The sequence below is a fragment of the Limulus polyphemus genome, unplaced genomic scaffold (genome assembly GCF_000517525.1).
Source record: "Limulus polyphemus unplaced genomic scaffold, Limulus_polyphemus-2.1.2 Scaffold98, whole genome shotgun sequence".
Taxonomy (NCBI): Eukaryota; Metazoa; Arthropoda; class Merostomata; order Xiphosura; family Limulidae; genus Limulus; species Limulus polyphemus.
The window spans coordinates 777215-792317 of NW_013665708.1; the positions used below are offsets into that span (position 1 = coordinate 777215).

General features: G+C 35.0%; 1 protein-coding gene and 1 long non-coding RNA gene across 3 annotated transcripts in view; both read left to right on the forward strand.

Annotated features, from left to right (window-relative positions):
- LOC106469724 (low-density lipoprotein receptor class A domain-containing protein 4-like) overlaps window positions 1–15103 on the forward strand; it is a 46311-nt gene that overhangs the window by 23245 nt on the left and 7963 nt on the right. The window lies entirely within an intron of this gene.
- LOC111088552 lies at window positions 601–2618 on the forward strand. The gene is made up of 3 exons (XR_002613033.1): window positions 601–720; window positions 2081–2083; window positions 2586–2618. It is a non-coding gene; the product is annotated as an uncharacterized LOC111088552 (long non-coding RNA).

The following is a 15103-nucleotide window of genomic DNA, read 5'->3' on the forward strand; positions in this document are numbered from 1 at the left end:
CCAACTCTTGGGCTACTCTTTTACCAACGAATAGTGGGATTGACCGTCACATTATAACGCCCCCACGGCTGAAAGGGGGAGCATGTTTGATGTGACGGGGATTCGAACCCGCGACCCTCAGATTGCGAGTCGAGCGCCCTAACCACCTGGCCATGCCGGGTAACAATAATGTCAAAAAAAGAACTACAGAAACCAATGTATAGTACTAGCAACAGTGTAAAAAAAAAGACTACACAACTACAATAGAAAGCGTAAAAAGTAGTAAGTTGTTAAATTAGTAATATAAAAAAAGCGCGGCCATATCACGGCCGAGTTATTCGTGGCGCATTGTATTTATGTATAATAGAGAAAAGTAATACTATCAAATTAACTTCAAAAAGAAAGAAACACGAAAGATAGCCTTTCAAACCTACAAAAGTGATTTTAGTATGTTAGAGCATGCGGCAACTCTGGAGATTATGGAGAGGGCCGTACATTGGTATTTTTGCCGATACTAGCAAATGTATATTTCTGCTGAGATAGAGTGGAGAGAGAGAGATTGAACTGTTGAATTGTTTCAATACGCATCTGCTAGTACTCTTATGATTTAGACTAATTACACAGGCTTGCGATGGTTTTATTGTCTTGACATTTTTACATGTTCTGCAATAATTCATGTACGCTGAGTCCGAAAATGATATCCATTTTTCTCCATCACGTACAGATTTTTCACAGAACGTCGTGTGTACTTTTACATAAGTGAATCATTTTCATTGAATTCGGGCCACATTTTGTTACGTTTAAAATGTTGACAACCATTAAACCAAACGCGACGTGCGAGTCTTATCAATCGTTCTAGAACCCACGAGAAACACATTGCTAGTATATAAATGGTTACCAGGCCGCATGACGTGTCATTTCTGGGTTGTATTTGTTTGTGTGTGCACTTTGACATTAGTTTTTTCATTTTTCTTTTATTTATTCGTCACTATAGCAACAAGAGGTTGTGTAAATGACCCAAACATATTCTGTTATATCTGTGGTAAATCTGTTGTAAAGAAACAAAGGAAAAACATTACAGAATTCGTCAAAAAAAGCGTATTACGCGTATTTTGGAATAAAACTTGAGGATCAAGACAAATCATGGGCTCCGTACAAAGTTTGCACCACTTGTGTCGAAGAGTTGAGACAATAGACTAAAGGTAAGAAAAAGTCTAGGCCTTTTGGAATTTCAGTGGTCTGATGTGAGCCTAGAAACCACGGAGTTGAATGCTATTTTTGCTCATGTAACGTGCAAGGCTACAACACCCGAAGTAAAAAGAAAATGTCTTATCCGAACCTTCATCCTGCTATAAGACCTGTTGCTCATGGACCTGATGTACCTGTACCTACTCCACCGGAGACTATTGATACAGTTTCATCTGATTCTGAATCTGATGTCAGTAGAAATGATGATAGGGATTGTTTTCAACCTGAAATGTCTAGTGAACCATAACTTTTCACATAAAGTGAATGAACTTAATGATTTGGTGAGTGATTTGGGTCTTTCAGAGGTTTTTCGGAGATTTTTGGGTCCAGACTTCAGGCTAAGAACTTACTTTCTCCAGGGACAACATTTTACTGATATAGAAATCATGATAAATAGTTTATACCATACTTTTCGCAAGAAGGTTCACTGGTTTATTACAACAATATTGCTGAATTAATACCAATGCTAGGAGCTGTAGTCTATGAACCAAGTGAGAGGCGATTGTTCATTGATTCCTCCAAAATAAGTCTAAAAGGTGTTCTCCTTCACAATGGAAACATATATGCATCTGTACCTATTGCTCATTCGGTTCACTTGAAGGAAACGTAGGGAGATTTCGAATTTCATAATAAATTTAAATAGAAAGAACATTGTTGGCTACTTTGTGGAAATTTAAAAGTCCTTTGTAGGTTGTTGGGTCAACAATCCGGTTATACAAAGTTTCCGTGTTTTTTGTGTGAATGGGACAGCAGAGCATGAAATTAGCACTGGATTAAGAAGCAATGGCCACACAGAGTCAGCCTGATACCAGGATCGAAAAACATTGAACGTGAAAGTTTGGTTGACACAAAGAAAGTCATATTACCTTCACTTCACATAAAGCTGAGCTTGATGAAGCAGTTTGTAAAGGCCTTAGACAAAGATGGCGACTGTTTTAAGTATCTATGTAGACAATTCCCAGCTCTTTCCGAAGAAAGAAGAAAAATAATTTTTGTTGGGCATCAGATTAAGAAATTGACTTCGGATGAACAGTTCGAAAGGACAATGAGGAAAGAAGCGTGGGTTGACTTTAAAGATGTTATTGAAAATTGTTTAGGAAACAACAAGGACCCAAATTACGAAAATATTGTCAATAACATCCTCGATAAATTCTAAAAGTTGGGTTGTAATATGAGCTTGGAAGTTCATTTCTTACACTCACATAGTGACTAGTTCCCGGAAAATATCGGTGCTGTCAGCAAATAACAAGGGAAAAGGTTTCATCAAGACATCATGGAAATGTAAAGGATGTATCAGGGAAGGTGGAACATCAACATAATAGCTGATTACTGCTGGTCATTGAAACGAGATGTTCCAGGCGCAATACATAAAAGAAAGACCACAACACGTAGTTTTTAGACTAAAAGATGTATATTTCACACACATAAAAATCAGGATGAATGAGGATGCATATTATTTTGACATCAATGTTCTTCCCTTTTTTTCAGCTTGTTTGTATTTTTGTTAACAAACATTATAATTAGAAATGTTCATTGTGGTAAACGAAATAATAATTTGATCTAAGTAAGTTTTTTCTTCCCGATTTGTAAAAATTCCTTACTTAACCTCAGTTATTAAAACCAAAACAGATTTTATGAAGATTAAATTCGCAGGCCTGTGTTATTCGATAAATTGAAGGAACGCTTTGAAACCGTTAAACTTGTGTGTATTTTTAGTTCCATTTTGTCAGGGATTTTTTAAGTGAGAAAAAAGCGTCGATTTAATTGTTCTGTCGACTGGGTTTTGAGGTGAAAAAAAAGCAGAGAAAGCTAGTGTGATTAGGTCCACAAATCTGATACGAGAGCTGTCTATTTGAGCAGCCAACGCTCTTTTTGTTACTACTGGAATTTAAGTAATATGGTTTACTGTTTAATGTAACAGTAGCCGTGGCAGAATTTAGATGTTGATGTTCCTTATTCACCACTGTGCATGTACAGAGTAGTTATAAATAAACTTCCATATTTAAAACGACTACATCTTAAACATTGTTCCAGTGGAAATCAATTTCACCAGTCATACTGAGAATTATAAGTTTTCTTCAGAGAAGTTTCTACGAGGTTCGTGTTTTACTATATATATCTATAAATCGACTTTCAAACTGTTTTTATTCTTTTTTGAATCATCCGAGATTGGTGATATGCAGATATTATAAGGATCAGTGAACAGTTTCCCAAACAGACAATACTTACAGTTGCTTAATTTTGGAATTTTTGGTATGCTGATTGAAAAGGAAAAAAGGATACTGAGCGACTTCGGTAACAGTTTTTGAAACACCCTGTACCAAACTGAAGTGAATGAACCTTATAACTCTCAGTGCGTTTTTGTTGAGAATTAGCTCACTTAAAACAATTCGTATTTTAAAGATACCATCACTTTAAATGAGGAGATTTACTTTCTAATCATCCTGTACTTATATCATGATGAAGGGCATAGTTCGTAACGTACAAAGAATTTCTTGACGTAAGCTCTGTTTATGCGCGGGAGGAAGCTTTGCAGACAGCCAGTTACGGGTGACAAAGACATTACAAGTTATGAAATAGGATGTGATTACTCAAGCCCGATAATGCTGACGTAAGATAAAGTACTAAAAAGGAAAATTACTAAAAAAAGCTTGTGGGAAATGTTTATGATACATGATATAATGTAAGAGGTAAAGTTCAAGCTAGTTAATAGTATAAACACTGAAAAGATTGCCTAGTTAGATTAAATTCGGTTTTATACTAATCTAAATTTGACTCTCTATCTTTCGAAGCAGGCGCTAAGATAATCCTCAGACCTAAAGGGTACAGTTTAAATTTAGTGGGTCTAAACGAAAACCGTGTATTTCCTTCAATCTTTAGACCTGTTTCTTGTATCTTAGCATATAAGTTGTGCTTAAAACAAGCAACACACCTGTTGACTTTTCATTTGACATTCTACAGCTAGAACAAAAGAAAAACACGGAAAAGAAGGAACATCCTGGAACCTAGCAATTTCTTCCTTGTAAAAATGTTTTTTGTTGTTGTTTTTAAGAAATAACTCACCTCTTATTAGCTCATACGCTGACTCACAACCATTACACCCCCGCGATAATAGTAGGCGCGTCTATCCCAGACATACGCGTGGCCGCAGACGGCTGTATTGATCAACGTCGTGTCTGGCTCACGGCGCGTGGTTTCTTGTCACACCTGAGAAATGCTTGCTTCAGTTCCCAACAGACCTCGTTATGGCAAGGTAAGTGGTGTTGTATAGTTCATCTTACCTGCTAGTAAACTAAATATTTCTGATTCGAATCAGTTTTAATTTGTAATCTAACTGCTCTATGCGTCAAATCTGATTTGCCGCAGCAACTGGGATTTTAAGATCTTAGAAGTGAAAGTAAAGTAAAATGTGTTATAATATGACAACCACATCACATCTGCCTTATCCAATGCTGACGAAGCCTTTCGCTCAATACCGTGGCTTATTTGACTGGTTGGAGAGTAAGGGTAACTAGAGTTTCTACATCAGGATTTTAACACCTGTAACGTAGCGGAAACTTGCTGATGTTGATATAGCAGCAATTAGAATAAAGGCTTACTAGGTGCAAAATCTTATATATTTTGTTCTAAGAGCTACCAGCCTCTGTTTAATCTCAGAGACATAAGGTAAGCTGTGTTCTTTAGGTTTTACGAGTATAACATGTTTTTAAATAATATTGCTTATCTAACTTACAGTTGTGTGCAGTCTAATAGTTCTATTGGCTTAAATAAATAAAACTTTAAAGGTTTCAAATAGGGACGGCGCTAGCGGGGGTCAGTGGGAGACATTTGACCCCACAGCAGTCATCAAGGGGCTACAAAGTACTAACTACCTGCCCCCTCACCCCATCCAGTAAAGACCGTCCCTGATTTCAAGCATCTTCACTGTTCATAGACAACACAGGTGTAACTTTAAATATCTTTGATATCTTTATTGTTCAAAGCCAACCTAGTTGTTTTGGAAGAAGTCTCTGATAGATCCAACGTTGGATTTTATAAACACTTTAAATCGTTTCGTCATTTACAATGTTATTGTTATTTTTACCTCCGCCGCCTTCAGTGGCGGAGGTTATGTTTTCACATCTGTATGTGTGTGTGTGTGTGTGTTTGTCAGCAAGATTTCTCGAAAACGGCTGAATGGACTTGGACGAAAGTTGGTATACATTTGGAACTATGACCCAATTTAAAAGTGATTGGTTTTTGGAGGGTCAAGGTCACAGCAAGGTAATGAAAATCCAAAAAATCCCTATCTGTTAACATGGGGACCGATTTTTCACACTATTTTTGCTCTATAACTCAGTCAAAAGTGATCAGATTTTTGACGAAACTCGGTGGACATATGTAGAATATTATTCCTCATTGTGCTGGCAAAAATGGTCATGTCCGTTGATAATGACGGATATACAAATATATTTTCGTATTTATTGAGAGCCGAATATGATCAACGCTGCGTGGCGGAGGTATGCGCTCTACTGAGTGCCCCTCTAGTTTAATATATTTTGACGGTGTGATATAAACGTTTTATAACGTTTCGTCCGTTGACAGTTCGTATTTAGACAATAGTTTGGGTATTTTCAATCTGAACAGCACCTTATGCGACATATAAGCCAAGAAGCCAGGTTAAGAGATCTTTAAGGTTCCAACATAGCCGCCGTTAAACTTAGAATTGATGAACAGCGGGAGGGCAATTAGTTAGCAGCACCTACCGCCCACGCGGCTACTCTTAGTCGCATGGCGGGATTGACTGCCACAGTTATAATGCCACACAGTCGAAAGTGAGAAACACAATTAGCAGCATATCCATAATATGGCTCAAACCTTGGGCCTTTCGATACACAGCCCGAAATGCAACTACTGGAACAAGTCCAGCCATATTCAAATTATGAGCTTTTCAGCATTCTCTCCAAGTTTTATGGTGTAAAGAAGACAGTTAAGATCGCTACAAAAATAAATGAATAAAAGGTAATGCAAATATATGTCTCTAGTGATGACGAATTTTTATGTTAATTAATTCTAATTTTATAATGAAATAACGTAAGCTGAGTTAATCAAAAGTAAAAAAGCAATTGAAATGTTTGAATTAAACTTTCTTAATGGACGGTACTGAAGAACAAGGAAAATCTTATTAGGACCGATCCAATCATGAATGGCCTACGTATTTTTATTGAACTCGGTGAGCATTTCTTCTCCAAAGATGTTTATATTGACTGTGTGATACCGACTGGCACCTAATCATTTAAAATACTTTGTATTTAACTATGGTCTATGCTACAGTGAATTTTCTCGTTGTTATGATGACTTTCTGAACCAATTTCCTATAAATCAGGGTAAACAGTTTTTATACTGAGAATCTTCAAACTGAAATCGTAACATAACGTATGAACAACAAGGTACCATTTGGTCCTTGTGCACCCAAAACTTAAAAAAGTAAAAATTTCAACCTACCCTTTGTTTTCTAGGAAATTATCGATTTCCCTCTTCAACTCAAGGGCTACTCATTCTATAAGTCAATTACCCTGTTAGAAAAAATATTCTTACCTAGACCTAAGCCTGTCTTTACCAAATCTTAAACTTATGTCGTTTTTAACAGGATAAAGCACAAATAAATTATAGGCCCCAATCCTAACTATCCTCCGGATAATCTTGTAAACTCCAATAAGATCATCTCTTGCCTTTATTTTCTAAGAAAAAGGTTATTTTAACATATCCCTTTAAGATAACCCTTCCATCTCAGGAATCATACTTGTAGCTCTTTTATTAACCCTTTCCAATAAGTTAATATCTTTCCTTAGAGAAGAACACTAAAATTGTACAAAGTATTAAAAGCGAGACTTAACTAGTGTTTTCTATAGAAGGACAATTACCTCTTTTGACTTATAATGTAACATAATGTACCATATCTTTAAATACATCATACAAATTATGTTCTACCTTTACTACTAGCAATTGTTTCGATAGTTTTAGTGACGTCATCATCCACTCATACTATTGAGTGGATTCCCTTCTATATTAAACGTTTGATTCAACACTATGATAGCCGAAATGCATGACCGTACTATAATTGAAGTTCATTTGCTAAACATTTCTCCAATTTACCAATTGCTCCAAGTGATTCTGTAAGACTTCAGCATCCTCAATACGGCTAGAAATACCTAAGTTTAAGTAACGTCAAGTAAAACCTTTTTAAACCTAATCCAGAAATGAAATGGTGAGCTTGCTTTACTTTTTTTTTTCTTTTTTTTGATGAGAACATTTTATTTACCGAAACTTCTCAGTTAGGGTAAACATTATATCGAATAATAAGAACTAAAATAATTTAAAGAGAATCCAGGTGTAAGAAAGGTTAACTTGAACTTCTGCTTAAGAGATTTATTGTACAGAAACTTCGGGCTCAGCAGAGTGACATTCAAACCATTGCGTAGAGGCTTTTTTATATTATTATACATAATGGTTTTCTGTAAGACAATGCATCCACATCTTGCAAAGTAATTTTGTAGGAATATTATACGATACTTACAGAATTGAAGAAGAAGACAAAGACAATTGTACATTTCACAAAAACTTCATTTATTCATTACCCTGATTTCGCCAGTGAAAGTATCTGATGATGATGATGATGTCTTTACTGGCGAGACCATGGTCGTCAATAAATGAAGTTTTTATAAAACGTACAATTGTCTTTGTTTTTTTTCTTCAATTCTGTAATTATGGAGTTTCACCAGGTACCAACGGTTTCAAGTATCAATTTATACGATACTGTTTTTAATGGATTTGTTTGAACGTATATTGAATATGTAGCCAAAGTCAATAATTTATAGTCTGCGAATTCTAATATAGTAATGATAAAATTAAGGTGTTGAATTGGTGTTTTTAGTAATATTTTATTTAAACCTTCAGCTGTCAACGCGTTAGACTTCATTAACACGTTTAGGACTGTCAAATGTACTCTACAATTGTAATGATTCCTAAACTAATCTTATGTTTCTATACTTACCCTTCTATTGTTATACATTTTTATGCATGTTCTAATTCAAAACTTCCCTATTTATGTTGATTATCATTTCTCCTGACTATAATATACTTATCGTAGCTTATGCCACGACGTTTTCATCAAACTTGATGTTTATATTGTAGCATATATATATATATATATCAGATTGCTTCAATGCTATGATGCTGTCTTCACTTCCTCACCATAAGGTATCCAGTCAGTAAAGACAACGATGGAAAAGCATTTACAGCTTGGAGTGGTTTTAGCATGTATTTGTTGTAAATATTTTTCAAAGTACAAAACACGGACATGTTACAGGTCATATATGAAAAAAAAACACAAAAAAAACAGAACAGTTATTGTTTCCATATAATGTCTCGAATTTTCCAGAACGCACTAATGGAAAACTGTACTATCCTGCTAAAAATGATAAATGTTGTAGTCCATGTTTCTCTTCACCTTGTGGTGTACAAATCAATTATCTTCTCTTTATGGTGTTTACTAATTCTCTTCATTTCTAACATTGAAACCATGTAATCTTCGTGTTACGATGTTGTAGTCAATGTTCCTTTTCACCTTATGTACACCGTTCTTGTCATTCTTGTGACCAGCATACATTTTTCAGTTTATAGCGATATACAAAACAATTTCATACGATTTACAGTCTTGTCATTTTCTCTTCGTAGTATGATGCACTCACTACTTTTTCTTCATTTTAATGTACAACAAGTAAAGAAAAAACTTTTCAAACAAGATAGTAAGATGGCATTTGCATCATCCCTACATAACAGCACAAGCTCACAGTGTAGTGGAATGTTAACAGAAAAAGGATAAATTAAACTCAATTAAGATTGAATAGTTATATATATATATATTGCTACATGTTAATTCTTGTCATTGCTATTATGCAGGGATGATGCAAATGCCATCTCTACTTGTTTTTGAAGGATTGATATTAGCCATCCCTACATTTACTTCCTTTTTTGAAAAGTTTTTTCTTTACTTGTTTTTTAATGCAGTGTTTCAATAGACATAGGAAGGTTGTATTTATAACTAAGTTCTAAATACAACGAGGTTCCAACTAACTAAATACTAACATTTATTAACATAAATAATAAATATTTATTGTTTATCTGTTATTGGCTGGTAATTCTTGTTTCACCCTGTACTTGTGTTTTTTAAAGGAACACCACATTTCTGTCAGAAAGCTAACTTCAAGGGGGTAATGATAACATCATTGACACTAGAATTATGATTTTTTTTAAAATTGCTACTAGTTATTAATAATCCTTATAAAAGCGGATACTCCGTTTGAAAATATGTCACCTCAGTGAAATTGGTTGACACCATTGTTTGGATATTTGAGTTATCATGCGATAATATTTGCAGACCTTCCAGAACTTGTGACTTAGTGAATACATAGATATTGCCATAAAAGGAAACACTGTATGGTATTGTAAAGTTTTGATGACCTATTTAGGAGGTATTTAAAATACCATTTCGATGAACATTCCGAGCCATCCCTAGATAGGCAGTGCTACCGCCTGCCTGATAACTATCTGTTTCGATATGCATGCAACTTTCTTTTTACAATAGGATGTACATTGTTAAAATGCTGCTTCACCATCATGACGTAATACAGTACCCGAATGTGTGTTGTAGGTATATGCTTCGCTCAATGTGACGATATATATCCATTGATAAGCATATAACTAATCGTATAGCTTTCGACAGCTGGCCTTCTTTTGGCTTTGTGAATTTAAAATTTCGAGAATTCATACTTGTTATCATATTTACTACTGGAATAGCCTATTAGTTATAACAATCTAACCTAAATTATATTAATTGGTATGTAACATCTTATTATCAGGCCTTATTGAGACTAGCTAGTATGTACAAGCCCGTATCGGGGGGGGGGGGGCGAACGAACCCCCAAACTCCCGCCGGAGTTCCGCTTGCCTATTAACATTTGTTTTCCCTTTCTTTGATGATGGCCTCTTATTATATAATTGCTTTTGTAACACTGTGCACACAGCGCGGAAATAACATTTTCATACTTATCAGAGGTAATTTTCTAGAAATGTATAGTTGCAGTAATAATAAAGGAACTATTACACATTTAGGATTTTTTTTTCGTTCCTGGGCACTATGGTTACACACGAAACGAGTTCCACTTTGGATTAAAAAGATCCCCCTCACTTCCAGATCTGGCTACAGCTTGTATGTACCATATTATTAACAGACCTTATTGTTACTAGTTGGTATGTACTGTAACAGGTGAGTCCAGTGAAGGGGCCAGTGTTTGAATTTATTTAAAAATCCAGGAAGACAGTCGTGTGTGTAGCTGAGTGAGCACACAGGCCACCAACTAGAGGAATTTACATTTGGAATAAAGGAACTGACGCACAGTCTGATAATACAACAACAAAACATATATTATTCAATCTCCATATCCAAATTATCTGAATTTTGATTGATATCGAAAGCACCGAATACTTCTACATCAAACATATCAAAGTCTTCATTCCGCTCATGTAATTGCTCATTAATTAACCCTTCTATAGCATTCATTAATTCTAACCCTATAGTGAACAAATTATCTGATAAACTATTGAGTGAAATATGTTCAGACATAACTCAATTTAGACATCTGCCTTAAAACTTCTTATAAGTGAACTTTCCTTCAACATTCTAGTATTTTATATAAGGAACATTAAATGCTATATGTTGTTAGACTAGAAAGGTTATCATTCGATACTTACACAGAGTTTGTCTACTGAGAGTGGTGAAGTGGTTGAAAAACAGCCATCTTCGTCTTCTAACGGGTATAAAGTAGTCTGAATTCTCGATTTATCGGAGAAAACTGGTGCAGGTTCGTCTGACCACAAGAAACGCCGAGGAAAACTCGTACGAGTTTGACTGACTTCAGGAACGCCGAGGAGAACTGATTTTGGTCCCGAGAACTTGACGTTTTATACGTATTTCCATTTATTATTACGATTCGTCAAGTAGCATTACATATCCAGTCCACAAATAGGTCCTTCGTCTAATTGGTTTAATTTTGGTGATTCATTGACCCAAAACCATAACTGTACAGTAATTGGATATGGTCAGAAGCTGTTAACTGGCTGCCTATATGCATGTATCGCTCTTTTTAGTTAATCAATTCACTTTCGTAGTTTGTGCAAGTAACATGAACTTTTCTGTAGCCTTTCTCTGCTACGATCGCGTCTGTTTATACAAACGAGACGAACCGCCGGTATCTACTTATGATATTGTAATGATGTCACAATTGGTAACACATCTCAGTCAACATAGAAAAGTCAATTTTCTCTCCTATAAGCATTTGTAGTTTCGATAAAATGCCTCAAATGCTTCAGTACTATCTTGTTATCATACTTGCTGTTACAGTAGCCTATAACAATCCGTATTGAAACTAGTTATTATGTACCATCTTGTTATCATACTTGCTACTACATTAGCCTATAAAAATCCTTATTGAAACTAGTTATTATGTACCATTTTGTTATCATACTTGCTACTACAGTAGCCTATAACAATCCGTATTGAAACTAGTTGGTATGTACCATCTTGTTATCATACTTGCTATTGCAGTAGTCTATAACAGTCCATGCCAGATTCAAGACTAGTTAGAATGACTATACCACAAATATGACTAGTTGATATGTACCATCTTGTTATCATGCTTCATATTGCAGTAGCCTATAACATTCCATAACTGAAATAAGACAAGTTGTCATATACCATCTTGTCACAACATACATATAAAATGTAATTAACACTATTAGAGCCCAGTCTTCTGTTTCGATATATGATTGCATCACATTTCCCAACGTTCTTCATCATCATCTTAAGAAGTTTCGAATCAAATATATCGCACGCTGCTTCCAGACTCACAGTGTCATCCTTGCCAACTTGCTAAACTCTTCAGTTCATCCTCCACCAAAGATGCTTCTTTTTTTCCATTGAAACATCTTTTCAACGTGTGTGAAGTCTTTTCTGAAGAATGATCTTCGACGTGTTTCCCCTGCAAAAACCCGTCTCTGTATATTTATCCTACCTGAAATTATTATACTTTTATCACATCTTACTTACCTTTAGTCTCCCGCTGGGACAGCAGTAAGTTTATGAAGTTATAAAGCCAAAATCTGGGGGTGCGATTCCCCGTAGTGGACACAACCGATAGCTCAATGTAGCTTTACACTAAAACACAAACAAACAAGCACTAACTTTTATCACTGATTAAATCAAGTTTTCAACATGATTATACTTGTAATAATACAATGATATTAGGCTTATTATATTTCAAACACTATATTATTTTTCCAATCCTTTGGGGATTTTCAAGACTTAGAAGAGTGTATTATAGTAATAGTGTTCCAACCACACTATATCAGTAATCTCCATTACTACGACGCGTTTCACTCATTTCAGAATTGTTCAGGTCGGCTGAGATCAGGTCCGGATTTAGACCTGTGGAGCCCCTTAACCCTGTTTAAACTCATAATATTTTGGAAATAGTAAAAAAGAAGTTATATATACATATTTTATTACACATACTTACAATATAAAAATAAAATTTAAGATTTTCGTTGTTTTGAACTTGTAAATTTATTTAATATATCTGAAAAATCAAGGCCACGAAGTATATCAGTTTCAATACACATTAAAGGAACACAATTCAGTCGTTTTCGAGTCATTGTTGTGTGAAAATCATTTTTGATATACTTCAACTTTGAAAAAGACCTTTCACTTGAACAGTTGGATATCATGAGTGATAAATTAATCACAAGAATAATTTCTACATTTGGAAAGGATGATTTGAGATTTTTCTTATAAATAAGGAGAAACATGAAATGAGCATTACTGACATCACCATGATTATTCCTTTCCTCTAAAAATAATTCCACAACCTTTCTAAATTGAATAAGTCCATTACTGAGACACCCTTCCAGATCAGCAGAATAAAGTTTCAGTAATGTATCTGACATTCCCTGAATTATATTATCAGTTAGAGAAACTAGATCATCCAATAAACCAAAATTTTCAGCCAGATGAGAATAAGCCTCAATTCTGTTTTCAAGACGATCGATGATAAGTATGAAAGTGGAAGTTCTGAAGTGTCTCTTGGACTCTGTTGTACTTCTTTACCTTTGCCATAATCTAGCGGATTTAATCTGACATTACTACGACGAACGCACTGTGGAGGCCTTGAGGCAGTTGCCTCATGGTAAAAATGCGGCACTGGCTGGGGTATACACCAAACACGGTAGTGGTCGAAACACTATTTATATAAGCCATTTGTTACAACAAGGCCTTGATAAAGAATGCAATTTTAAAATATGATAGGTCTAATAATAATGTCTTATGACATGTATAATTATTATTATGCTTCGCCAGCTTGTAAAGGCGTTCACACAATAACAACTGCACCATGACTTTTTTTTTTAACTTTCTACATGATAATACTTATTCCTCCGAGAAAGGTAGTACCTTCTGTTAAACACCTTATCAATTTATGCTCGATGTGTCTTCTGGATCCTCACCATAATACTGTACCTGTAGTAGACTTAAAACTTCATACTTATCCTTCCTAAGTTTGGTTACTTTTAACTCTTGCGTCTGATGACTCCATTGGGTATTCCCTGTATATTCGCCTCCTCCATTTTTTACATCTTGAGCAACTCCCTTTTTTTCACTTCTTTCTATTACTCAGCCATTGTATATGCAACAGTCCGCAATTAATATTGTTACGACAGCGGAAGTCACGCGACTCTGGGAACATGCGCGCTGGGGTTTATAGAAGGATCGTGACTTAGCGTGCAACCTCACGAATGTCCCAAAGTTTTCTAGAAGCCCTCTTTTTACTATATAAGCGGGAGATAGATTGAAGAAAATTAATCGAGTCAAGCGAGCAGTAGGCACCGTAAGTAAATTGTGTGAATCACTGTGAATTATTGCGTGTGTTTATAAAAGTAGTTAAGTTTAAAGTGACTGTGGAAATTCTGTGTATTGCAAAGTTGTATCCAGAAAGAATAAACTAGTTTTAATTAAGAAAGATTTTGGAGAGAGAAAAAAAATCGCTCAGAAAAAACTATCGGGGCAGTTGCCCCATAGCTGGTTACGGCCATGATAGTTACAGTTCTGTGATGCCTAGTTTTGATTTTTGGATTTATCCTTGTCATGGAATACAAATGAAGGATGGAATGCCCCAAAACTAGTATAACTCAGTGACAAGTGGTGAATTGAATGGTAAATTGGGCTTCATTTTGAATATTTTAAACAGCTTGTCTTTTGAATAATAATTTAGAAATATAAATTAAAAGCATCAAAACTACATATTCTTTAACTCCTATGTAAACGTAGATTCACTGTGGTATGTAAAAGACAACTGAAAACACCATAAATATTACGTATTTCACACAACTATGACAGTTTTTTTTTGTAACTTATCCCTGCCCAGTGTTAATAATGAAGGATAGACTTCCCTGAAATAAATCGGTGACAAGTAGTGAATAGAATGGTAAATTGAGCTTTATATATAAATAAAGTTTGCTTTGTGTACCCCTAAATATACCCTAAACGTTTTGTTAATTGCTATAAATAAATTTGCTTGTTTATAACAAATGTGATGAAATTAGGCGAAAACATGTATTATCTTAATAGCATACTATGTATTTTTCTGTTGTATTTATTTGAATTCTATTCAACTCCATTGATTCTACATATAATATTGTTACGTCTCCGTTCATTAGTTAATTTTCCCTAAAAATTCTTTCCGAAGAAACTTTACCGATACAAGTCCTTTCTTAAATAAAACTGGTT